A 12,966-nucleotide genomic window follows, 5' to 3' on the forward strand; every position below is an offset into this window, starting at 1 on the left:
GCCTGTTGGGTCTCCATAACGTTAGCCGTCCATGGTGCTTGCCGCTCGGTGTCATCAGACCAATCCTGGTGTCATCAGTCCCTTGAAGAAACAACGATACGTGTTATTAATCGCTGTTAACGTTAGTTAACATTACTCATCACATCATCAAATTTACAGTTAACTGGTGCGAAGCGAACTCGTTAATGTTGCTAATGTTAGGCTAACACAGGCCAGTCAATTGGTAACATTACATAGAACATACAAAAATTGCGTACCTCCATGCTAACTACGCGTTCATCCTCAGTCGGACATCTGCAGTTCTTTCTTTTGAATGGTGAATTGAACAGTCAATGATTGCACCCAACATCTGCAGTTTCTTAGTGTTTTTTTAGCCATTAGCGTTAGCCTGCTTTGTTCAGCGCTGTGCTACAACTACACACTACACTACACTACGTACATATCCCTCCCAGACGTTGAAAGACAAATGGTTCGTCCAATCACCTGCCAAGTAATTTTTTTAACGTGACATTGGGTCAGGCCGTTCCCAGATGGATGTTTTTTGTAAAAATAAAACCACCCATCTGGCAGCGTCAGTTAGTTGTTTTGTGCTTTCATCGGCGTATAACTGAATGTCAACATCAGGGCACACAGTGGGCAAATCATTAACATACAGTGCAAACAGAAGTGGTCCTAATGCAGAACCTTGTGGGACACCGCCCAGTATGAGATTTAAGAGCAGCTGGTTGTGGCCCTTCACACATTGAGTTTCGCCTTTGCCCAGGAGCAAAATCTGCTAAATTTCTTCACAGGCAACTTTTTAGCTAACCTGAACTTTTTAGTGGGGCCGGTTGATGCTCCTGCAACCACATCAATAGACTCAATGTAGGCTGCATCCTCATTAGAGTCAGTGAGGGTTGCATCCTTCTCATTATACTCCATGGATGCTGCATTGTCATCAAACTCAGCAGAGTCTCCATGATCATCTTTGGCTCCTTCAACAGGAACATTGTTGTCGTCATCTCCATTATCAGGTGAAGTGATGGCTCCAACCACATAAATAGATTTAATGGAGGCTGCATCCTCATTGTTAGAGTCAGTGAAGGTTGCCTCATTCTCATTAGACTCCAGGGATACTGCATTATTGTCATCAAACTCAGCAGAGTTTGCATTATCATATTTGGCAAATTCAACAGGAACATTGTTGTCATCATCTCCATTATGAGGTGCCGCTGTGGCTATAACCACATCAATAGATTGACTGGAGGATGCATCCTTGTTGTTACAGTCAATGAAGGTTGCCTCATTCTCATTTGACTCCATGGATGTCGCTGTGATCTTGTCATCAAATTCTGCATTATCATCTTTGGCTCCCTCAAAGGGGACAGTGGTGTCTTCATCTCCATTATCAGGTGAAGCAATGGCTGAAGCAACTTCAGCAGGTGAAGTGATGGCTACAACCACATCAATAGATTCACTGGAGGCTGCATCCTCGTTGTTAGAGTCAGTGAAGGTTACCTCATTCTCATTAGACTCCATGGATGTTGTCGTGTTCTTCTCATCAAACTCAGCAGAGTCTGCATTATCCTCTTTGGCTCCTTCAACAGGAACATTGTTGTCATCTCCATTATCAGGCGCAGCTGTGGCTACAACCACATCAATAGATTGACTGGAGGATGGATCCTCGTTAGAGTAAGTGAAGGTTGCCTCATTCTCGTTAGACTCCATCAATGTTGCTGTGTACTTGTCATCAAATTCATCAGATTCTGCATTATCATCTTTGGCTCCTTCAAAGGGGACAGTGTTGTCTCCATCTCCATTATCAGCTGAAGCAATGGCTGAAGCAACTTCAGCAGGTGAAGTGATGGCTACAACCACATCAATAGATTCACTGGAGGATGCGTCCTTGTTGTTAGAGTCAGTGAAGGTTACCTCTTCCTCTTTAGACTCCATGGATGCTGAGTTCCTGTCATAAAACTCAGCAGAGTCTGCATTATCATCTTTGGCTCTTTCAACAGGAACAGTGCTGTCTTCCTGGGTGATACCGGAGGCCTGGGAGGTACTGGAGCCCTGCAGAAGACGGGAGACCTCTGAGGTAGGGTAGACCTGGGTACAAGAAGCCTGGTTGGTATGTGGGGCCTGGGTGGTACTGGAGAGCTGCACGTCTTTTTTGTTTTCCAGAGTCTTCCAGAAATTCCGAGTCTTCCGGAAATCCTCGCTTGCGTCTACGGACGGCAGAGGCCGTTTTACGACCCGTAGTCCGTCCCCATCCCCTTTGCACACCAGGCTAGTGTGCCAAGCTTGTCTCAAAGGTCTGGCAACGTCTGCCTGTCCACTGGTGATGGGGACCCTTATGGGGATTCTTGACTTTCTGAGTGACATTGTGAATGATATCAGTATAGTCATGCGGTCCTACTTATAGCCATAGCAGGAAGGATTTATGACATCACTGATGATGTCACAATGTCTATGACATCATCTGTGTCACTCAGTGCCACTTATGCATAGACATTGTGATGTTGGTGACTAAATACTGACATCATCAGTGATTCATGACATCATTGATGATGTCACAATGTCAACAGTGACAAAGCTGTGTTCTGATTGGGCGAATTGCACCAAATCAGATTTGGACACACTGGACTAAACAGTTCATTATTCAGAATAGGTCAATTACAGGCAGAGTAGATGTGACTACTGTGGGCAAGAAGAAACAGGAGAGCACAATGCTACACTGTCAGAATGAGGCAGGAAGAAGGCATCTGATTCAAAACCTCAGAGGCGTAAAAGTACACTCATTACCGATGATGTCATTAATCACTGATGATGTCACAGGCAGTGATGAATCATAATAAATGATCTCATACAGTTCTAGAAGAAGGCTCGGCCTGGTGGCCAGGTCACAAACTGCACACTAAGTAACTTAATTTTTTTTTGTTTACCTCTATACAGGCATCTCAGTGAGAGCAATGCTCTTTTCAGTTGCGCCGTATTCACATTCACACCTGGAAGCTGACGAGTACAACCACAGTCTGATCTGCTGGTCACTGATCAGCTCCACTGGAGCAGTTGGGGTTAAGGGCTTTACTCAACCTTATGGCCCATTTCCACCGCTGGTATCAGCGCGGCCCCGCCCAGCTCGTCTCGCTTTTTTGTCTCATTCCACCGATCAAAAACCTGGACAGCCCGGGTTGAGTCGGGGTTGAGTCGTGCTAGTTTTGGTCCCTGCTTTGTTGAGGTTCCACCGCTGTGGACCCGGTACCATACAGTGACGTGAAAACACTGCAGACGACTGATTGGTCAGGCAGAATCGTGTTTACTGTATCTACTGTCAATGCTGGATACCAGTTTAGTGGGGCTTACCTTCTCTTCTGTTTTTTCCATCAGTCTTTTGTGTTGCTGTCTTCGGCTCTGGTGAAATAAAATCGATCTCCTTGCTCAGCTTTAACATGACAGTGGTTTTCAATTGTTTCAATTGTTGAGAAAAAGTCCGCTCCTCAGGAAGCCCTTTGTAGTTGTGTGCTACGTCGGCTCCGCTAGGCCGGAGGCGGGGGTTTAGTGAAGCCGCGGTCTTGCCTGGTGAGTTGCCGTCGGGGTAGTGGGCTGGCTTCCCTTCTGCCCGTAGCGCAACTCCCGTCCCCCACGCAGTACATGCATGTGAGTTTGACAGCAAAGTGATATCCATTCTCCTAGCCGATTGTCACATTTGCCCATGTACACTGTAGGTCATTTAGAGGCACCAGTATTTCATAACCAGTTTAAAAGTTCCGTGTATGGATTTAATTTTAACGTTATACGTTATAGGCTACTTCGACTATGGGCGGAGGACAGATATGCGGTCGCTATGACGACCAGGTGTGGGCGGAGGCGAGTAAACTTGCTATGGAAACAGAGTCTATATCAAGTAGAGACGAGTAAGACCAGGTCGAGTAGAGCTGTACTGTGCTGTTATATGTGGTGGAAATGAGCCATTAATGAGGGAGGGGCAAGAGCTGCCTTTCCACTTTCTCCACCCAGAATGATCCTGTCGGTCCCACCGGGGATTGAACCTTCACAATTAGCTTGCTTCTCTAACCGTTGAGCCACCACTGCCCCAATAACCCTATAAGATTGCAGGTCAGCCATGTTGCAGGACTCTGTGTCTTCTTTTTGGCAGAGATGTAGGTCATCGGCCAACTTATTAACGTTCCACGCCCACTAGTGAAAAGTGGTTGTGGCAATGGGCGTGTCCAATCACAAAAAGGCGTCTAACTTCCAAATGGTTTCATGTAACACACATAATACTGTCCTGTGTGTGTGTGTGTGTGTGTGTGTGTGTGTGTGTGTGTGTGTGTGTGTGTGTGTGTGTGTGTGTGTGTGTGTGTGTGTGTGTGTGTGTGTGGGCATGTGTGCGTATTGTGTGTGTGTGTGTGCGCGTGTATACATGCGTTTTTCGGTCGGGGATGGGGGAGAGGAAAAACGCCACTTGGGAGCGGAATCTTTCTTTGAGTTAAAGTTTTCGACGGCATCGCCATCATGACACACACACACACACACACACACACACACACACACACACACACACACACACACACACACACACACACACACTCCTTTTGTACTGTATATTTTTGCAATGGCGGCTTGACAAAGGCAGCGCTTGCTCCCCCGGTGGTGGCGTCTTGTGCGCGGCTACAAAGAGGAGCATAAAAAGTTACAAGGTTGTCCCCCGTGGGGCTAGGTTTCAAACAGCACCTGTCAAAGCAGATGGGCCATTTAAATGTGAGCGCGCGCGAGGTGTTTGTGTTGGAGGACCTGCTGTGCTCGCCGAGGCTTCGCACGCCGTTTCTCCCACAAATATGTTTGCTGCGTTTGCAGGGATAAACATCACGTTTAAAAAAAGAAGAGAAGAAGAAAAACACATGTCCACAAATTACAATGAATACGAAGACTGTGTTTGTGTCACTGCTGGGGCCAGAGCTGCACTGCTGTTTGATACATGCCTCCATGCGCGCCTGTGTGTGTGTGTGTGTGTGTGTGTGTGTGTGTGTGTGTGTGTGTGTGTGTGTGTGTGTGTGTGTGTGTGTGCGCGCACTTGCTTGTGTGCACGTGGGTGTGTGCGTGTGAGCGTCTCTGCATGCGTGCGCATGTGTGTGTGTGTGGTGTGGTGTGTTGGACTGGACTGGACGATGGTTGAAATCAATATCACAATAAAAAAAAAAATTCTCGATGTCGATATATATCACGATATGCTTCACATAGGTGAAATCATGTTAAATAATTAAAGTAATGTTCATCATATTGAACCGAATGGTAGCCTACAATGTTAGGTGTGATGTCAAACTAAACTGAAATAATATACACATAATATTCTTACCATATTTCATTTTGTCTGAGTTTCAAAATATAATGTGCTTGTTCTCATCGGTTCAGACAGCAGAATTATGCATCTCGATATCCCAACATCACCAAATCATCATAATGTAATCCCACTGATACACCATAAACCATAATGTTGAATTATCATCCAGCCCTAATGTAGTGTGTACTGTATGTGTGTGTATTGTCACTGCCAGGTGGAAAATTCGTAGCTATTTTCAAGTTTTAATTCCAGCTGTATTATATAGGTTGAAAACATTCTGCAACTCTTTTGACAACTTCAGAACCATTTAAACTTTTTTTTTAAGAACCAAGGCTGTTTATAGAGTTTATAGAGAGACAACAAACACTATTTCTTGAGTCATGTCGTCATCTAAATATGTCTCTAAACTGTTGATCTGCATGTATTCACATAATTTTTTTTACTGGAGTGAGCAGGTCCTCTCTGTCAGATAGATGTTTTATAAATGTTTTAATAAGTCATATTGACGTCATGAACCAAGACATTTATTATTGAAACCAACAGATTTGTCTGCTAGTGCAGTGAGAGAATTTCACCAAAAATATCATAAGCTGATCTGGACCCAAGATAAAACCACTGGACAGCTCGTTATTTTTTGCAATGGGAAAGCAACCTTTTCAGCTCAACGATGAGGCATTTTGAGTTTAACCAGTTCGTTTTTGAAATGGTTTGCAGTATGTAGAGGTGAAAACCCTACAGCAGGGATGTCAGAGATACGGCCGGCGGGCCGGATCCGGCCCGCGGGCAGGTTTCATCCGGCCCGCGAGATGTTTTGGAATATTACTTTTTTTTTTATTATTTTTATTATTATTATTATTAACTCATTGAGTGCCAAGGACGGACATGTTCGTCATTTCAAATAGTAACGTAGAGTGCCAAGGACGGACTGTCGAAGTGACAGCCCCGAAGCTCTGGAATGCCCTCCCCCCTGATCTGAGAGCCGCTCGCTCTGAGCTCTCGTTTAAAAAACTATTGAAGACCCACCTGTTTAGACAGGCCTTTTAGTCATTCATAGCCATTGTTTTTACCTGTTCATGCTCTGTGTATGTTCTTATGTTTTTGCCGTTTTCTTGTATTATTCCTGCATTTATATTTCTGTGTTGCTATTTTAATGTGTAAAGCACTCTGTGCATTCGTGCTGGGAAGGGTGCTATATAAATAAAATTTTACTTACTTACTTACTTACATGTTCGTCAATTGCGTTTTTTGACGGTGGGGCGTCGATCAAAGCCTTCTGCCTCTGATGTACAAATATTATAGCTATTGGATGTGTCTAACCTATTTTACAGAACCCTTAGGTGGCGACAGTGCTCTCCACATAACAGAAAGGCAAGGAAAAAACAAAGAAGAAGTCGTTATGGAAACGGAAATCGCATCGCATCCGTATGCATCGATATGCTGAAGCACGTTACTGCAGCTGTGCCTGCAGCAGCCAATCTGCTCCCACAATTGAGCCGCTCCGTGTCGGTTGCGACAGCACATCTGCACATCCACACCGTGGAGTTGTTATTATTCTCAACTGGAAGCATCGTTGCCGGTGACAAACACACGCGGAACGCTGTAAAAAAGCCTGGCTGTTCCGCACCCTTCACTGTGCGCACAGCAAACTCAGCAGAGAGCCACCACAGACAGGAGGAGGAGTGTGCAGTTGAGGCGAGGCGGGGCGGGGCGGGGGGGGGGGGGGGGGGCACGCAGAGCAGCACGCAACACCCAGACAGACCCAGGCAGCAGGACAGGATTGACAAACGCAAGCCAGAATATCCGATACCCACCAGCAGCAAATCAAAACCAGCAAGAAGCTGCAACCAGCAGCGCACGCAGGGGCCAGCGCTGCTGGTTGTAGCTAAAAATATTATTCTGCCAAACAAAATTCCCTGGCCTAAACTGTTTTATTGAAGGAAATTATTTTTGAGGTGTGACTACATTAGAAAAGATTAGCTTCAGAGTCAGTATTGTGCTTGAAATGATTAATTTCACAAAAGGCCAATTATCTCAGCTTCTAGAAAAAAATTGCTTTTTTTGGATGAATCAAGCTATCTTCTCCGGCTCATAACTAAAGAACGGAAAATGGGATCAATAAACTTTTTTTTGCAGATGATAGAATAGAGTCTCATCGTTCTTTGTGCGTGTTCAGTGTTTACATAGTAATATCACACAATATTCTGTGGGCCTCGAGAAATCACTGAAAACGCTCTGAAACTCTGGCACTGGGAGCGTCCGTTCTCCAAAAGTGGCTGGCACTCATTGCATTGTTCATTCATAAGTTAATTAACCTGCACTACAAGGAAGTATGTCAGTAGGTCATCAGGTGTAAACAAAGCCGCCATGATGCCACGCTGGAATTGAATCGCGCATTCAGCTACCTACCAAAAAACAAAAGAATCAACAAGATCAGGTGCGGACTGCATAATCGGGCACGTCGGGCAAATGCCCGGTGGCCTGGCCTGGCCTGGCCTGCAAAAAAAAAAAAAAAATGTGCCCGCAGTCAGGCCACTCACTGAACAGCAGGCCAGGCGCCGCCTACTGGTTTACTAGTGGTTTCATTACTTTATTCAGGGTTAAAGTGGGTGCATCTCATTGTAAAATTGGACTTGGCCCAAATTGGGCTTCAAACGGCCCAAATTGGGTTTCAAACGGCCCAAATCTGGCTTTAAACGACCCAAATTGGGCTTCAAACGGCCCAAATCTGGCTTCAAACGGCCCAAATTTAGCTTTAAACGGCCCAAATTTTTCGGACGCCGGCATGCGCGTCGGCCCGTATCGGCCTGGCCTGCTTGGTATCTAATGCCCGGCCTGGATTATGAACCCAGTCCGCCCCTGAACAAGATGCTGTCGAAAAAGAGAAAGGTTGACACGGAATGCAGGCAGTTTCAAGAGAAATGGAAAGAGCAGTATTTCTTTTGTGAAGTAAATGGGTAAATGAGTCGAATTGATTTTAGTAAAAAAAAAAATCTGGCCCCCATGAGGTCTCAGTTGAACAAATCCGGCCCTCTACCTAATATGAGTCTGACACCCCTGCCCTACAGTATATGCAAACGTAATGCACTGATCTCCCCTCTCTCTGAAAACCACACGCGGTCCCTTCCCGGTGTCTCTCGGGGTGGGAGGGTCACACCTGGGAGCAGACAGATGTGTGTTCCCTCTACTACACTAATAAACAGCCCGGAACCTTCCTCCGTCCAAAGCCGCTCAAGAGGGTATAAGACCCATATATACATATATCAGGGCCATATTGACCTTTTAGGTCGTCACTTAATTGGTACCAAAAAAATCCCTTATTTCCTAGGCAGCAAACACATCACAACTAGACTTAATTTGCCACAAAAAACCTTTTTTCACTGTATTTTTGAAAGAATCTTCGCTTTATGGATTTTTCTTTACATGCGCTTAAGACTTTTTGCACAGTAAGGTAGGCCATTTTAAAGCTGCATCGATTATAGTTGCCAACTATTAAATTAAATCGCAGCTATTTTGATAATCAATCTGTTTCGAGTTTTTTTTTAGAAAAGAAAATCAAAGTTCTCTTAAATGCATATTTTTATTTTTATTTTTTATTTTTTTGACAGTAAACTGAATATCTTTGGGTTGTGGACAAAACAAGTCATTAACGTCATTGGGCTTTGGGAAATGCTGAACCACGTTTGACCATTTCCTGATATTTTATAGACCAAACAACTAATCGATTAATCGGTATAATAATCGACAGATGACAATCGACAATGAAAATAACCATTAGTTGCAGCCTTACTGTATTTAGGTATCGCAATGAATTTGACAGATAGAGTTTTAAAGATGCGACATGCAGGAACTTTAAACATTATCATTTGTATGTATGAACAAACGCCAGCGCCTCTCAATTCTCTGCTGCGATCCCTTATTTGACTAAATTGACGACGATATCAGGAGAAAAGGGGTTTGGGGTGTTGGGGATGACAGGCTGCGTGCGGGTTGCCATGTTTGAGACTGATTCCCCCCCGAGATGACTTCCCTGTCACTTTGGCAGCCTCCGCGTTTCGCCGCCCCACTCCTCCCCCACCCGCCGTTTTCCCGGGACTGCGACCACAAGGGAGCGGGGGGAGGGGTGGTGGGGGTAGGCATGGGGTCAGAGGCGACGCATCACACTATAACCCTACTACCCCTCCCCTACCCCCCAATGCCACGGCGTTCCCGATGACAGAGAAGAGACTTCTTTAATGCTCCGGTGGCTTCGGCGACCGACCGCCACTCCTTCTTGTCATCGCCATCTCTCTCTCTCGCTGTGGCCCGACCCATCATTCCATCAGACATGTAAATAAATAAATAAATAAATAAATAAATAAATAAATAAATAAATAAATAAATAAATAAATAAATAAATAAGATGAGATGCCCTCTGGTTCTTCAGCATGCTAAGCTGCATTGGGATTGTCAGACACTTAAGAGCTGACAAAACACCCTCCCCTGTCAGAGAGATAATAATAAATAAATAAAAATGGCTCCTGCAGACGGGGAATATCAAGAGATGGACAGAGTGTTCCCAGCAGCCAATAGGGAAGCTCGGGTAAAAACCACATACCGACACACACACACTTGGGGGGGGGGGGGACTCTTGCTCCCCGAAGGCTTATAATGGGAATAGGCAATGTGACAAAGAGTTAAAAGCATGGCGAGCCAATGTCCCACATAATACGACAAGCCACACAGAGCCGTCCAGAGTTCCAACTTCCCACTTGGGTCCGGTCAGACGCGGCCTAATGTGGTGACTCTGCCTCCTACTGGGGTTTGAGAGGCGGGTGGGGCGAGGAGATAAACTCAAATACAGCCAAGCCAGACAGCCCCCACCCCTATCCAATATAAACCTCTCTACACTGGCATGGGGGAGGACAAGCTTTAAACTCAGATAATACACTGAAAGTCATCCACAGAAAGTCATGTAAACGAGAGACGTAGAAATCGCACTGCAAAAAATGACGAGCTGCAGTGATGTTCTCTTGTCTCCACACCCGTGGTGGAGCTTATTTCCATGATATTTCCGGTCAAATTCTCTCACTGCCCTGGCGGATAATCTGCTGGTTTCAGTAAATGTCACTTGATTCATGCCAACATGACTTCTTCTTTCAAGAAATCATTATACAACAATGAAGACAATCTGGAAACAAGAAACTTTCTCCAAGACAATTTCACTTCCAACAAGTAAATGTCCTGGAAAAAGTTACATCCTCTCTGGGAAAAAAGTCACATTTGTTGAAACCAGTGAAATTATCTGCCAGTGAGATGATTCCACTGAAGAAAAAAGTAAAATAAAACTAGAATGGTAAATGGACTGCATTTATATAGCGATTTTATGCAAAGCACTTTCCAATGTGCCTACATTCACCCATTCACACACCAAAGGCGACCAGCTGCCACGCAATCGGGAGCAATTTGGGGTTCAGCGTCTTGCCCAAGGACACTTCGACATGCGGACTGGAGGAGCCGGGGATCCAACCACTGACTTTCTGGTTGGTGGACGACGCGCTCTACCTCCTGAGCCACTGCCGCGTGCCGCCCCTGGGACTTGGAGAGCGCAGACCTCCAAGACTAAGGTAGTTTGTGCCATTTGCTTGTTCGTGAGTCTGATCCGTTCCGCTCCAACATTTAATGGGTTCTTCCTTGGCCCATGCTACACCCTTCCTCCAAGTTTCATGAAAATGGGGCGAGTTTTTCCGTAATCTTTATGTACATGTATGTATGTATGTATGTATGTACAGTATGTATGTATGTATGTATGTATGTATGTATCTATGTATCTATATGTATGTATGCATGCATGTAATGTATGTATGTATGTATGTATGTATGTATGTATGTATGTATGTACAGTATGTATGTATGTATGTATGTAAGTATGTACGTATGTACCTCCTTGGTGGAGGTAATAAGCTTGATAAGTCTGGAGACAAGAGAGAATAACCATGTCTGCCACTTTTGAAAGATTTGCTTAAATTTTTCTGCTTTTACTTTTTCAAGTAAAACAACCTTTTGTTTTCAGCTTCTTAATGTTCCTTTTCCCGAGGCTCCATGTCCTCCGTGCCCCCGATGGTTTGTTTGCAGGCTTCTTTTCCATTTTGATGCAGTTTCTGAAGTTGGCTTTTGGGGCAAAGCACCTCAAAATGTGATCCGCCAAATAAACTCAACTCAGCTTGATAAGTCTGGAGACCAGAATGAGTCTATCAGTTTTTGCAGTGGTGTAAACACACCGACGATTTCAACGGATGAGAGAGACACAAACAACACAACGCCGTTGCCCTTGCTTTGTGGGGGTTTGCTGTACTTTGCGAGTGAAGGACAATTGGTCCTGGGTGTAAAGTGAGCGCTTGGCGTTTAACGGACCTCTGCATGCCAAGTCCTCGGCGGGAGAGGAGAGGAGAGGAGAGGCTGGGGACGCTACCTTCGCTGTCATTCAGCCCCATCTCGCCGACTAATCTTCTTGGTGCGATGGAAGAGCTTAACAGCTTTGCAACACTATCCCTTCCCCAAATGTCATTATCTCAATGTACTGCGCCCACACCAGCTTCGCTTATCGCTTTCTTCATGGGAAGTTAGAGAGAGCCACGCGTCCGCTGACATTCACCACTCTCTCTCTCTCTGTCTCTCTGTCTCTGTCTTTCTGTCTCTCTCTCTCTCTCTTTGATGCACCAGACAAATACATTTGCAAAAGTGTTATTTAGAAGCCACTTCTGTAGTTCACATGCAGCCTCGCAGTGAGAAGGCTGTTGATGTGTGTGTGAAAGAGAGCATTAGGTCAGCAGAAGGAAAGCCGTCAACATGTTCTGTCACTTGTGTTTATAGACCTTACTGGGCGTTCACACCAGGGCCATTTTCCCAAATTTGCACGACGAGATTACTTACAGAGTTAATGCAAACGTGCGAGTAGATGTGATTTCGCCCCGGGCGGCGCAAATGAGGCAAGGGAAGCACATTTGTGTGGCACGAATGACACGATTTTCGCCTCTTCGCAAGTTCGCTCGAGTTGAATTCTTTTTTAACTTTGGGGAGTAAGTCTCCCCCTCTCCCTCCCTCCCGCCTTGGTGTCAAAGCATGGTTATAATGGCTATAAATCATCGTCTTCCCAGACTTTTTTTTAAATGAAAAAGCTTACCTTTAATCCTGGTCTGATATTAGCAAAGTTTCCTAATTCTGTATTGAATTTTATTTATTGATGTACTGTATTTATTGTTGTTTCTTTGTCATTTTATATTTATTTTTTATATATTTATTTAATATTTTGCACTACATGCTTTATTCGTTGCACTTGTTCCTTGTGAAAAAGGTGGTGGTGGTATTGACAAGCGCGATATAAATAATGTTTATTCTTATTCTTCTCGCCCACTCGCCGGAATAAAATGTTGACGGTTTATGTTTCTACAAACCACAGATACGTGACATTCAACATTTGTGAACCAACAATTTCAAATTAACCAACATTTTCCAATGTAAATTTTAAGATTTCGGTTAATTTGAAAATATCGGCGAGTTTCCAGTTCATTTGAAAACATTACACAAGTCAAACAAGTGAAACCACTGGGTTAAGATTAGGGCTTATGGTTTGGATTAAATAACAAAAAATGTATTATGTGACTTCCGGT

The sequence above is a fragment of the Poromitra crassiceps genome (assembly GCF_964638095.1).
Source record: "Poromitra crassiceps genome assembly, chromosome: 3".
NCBI classification, from domain to species: Eukaryota; Metazoa; Chordata; class Actinopteri; order Beryciformes; family Melamphaidae; genus Poromitra; species Poromitra crassiceps.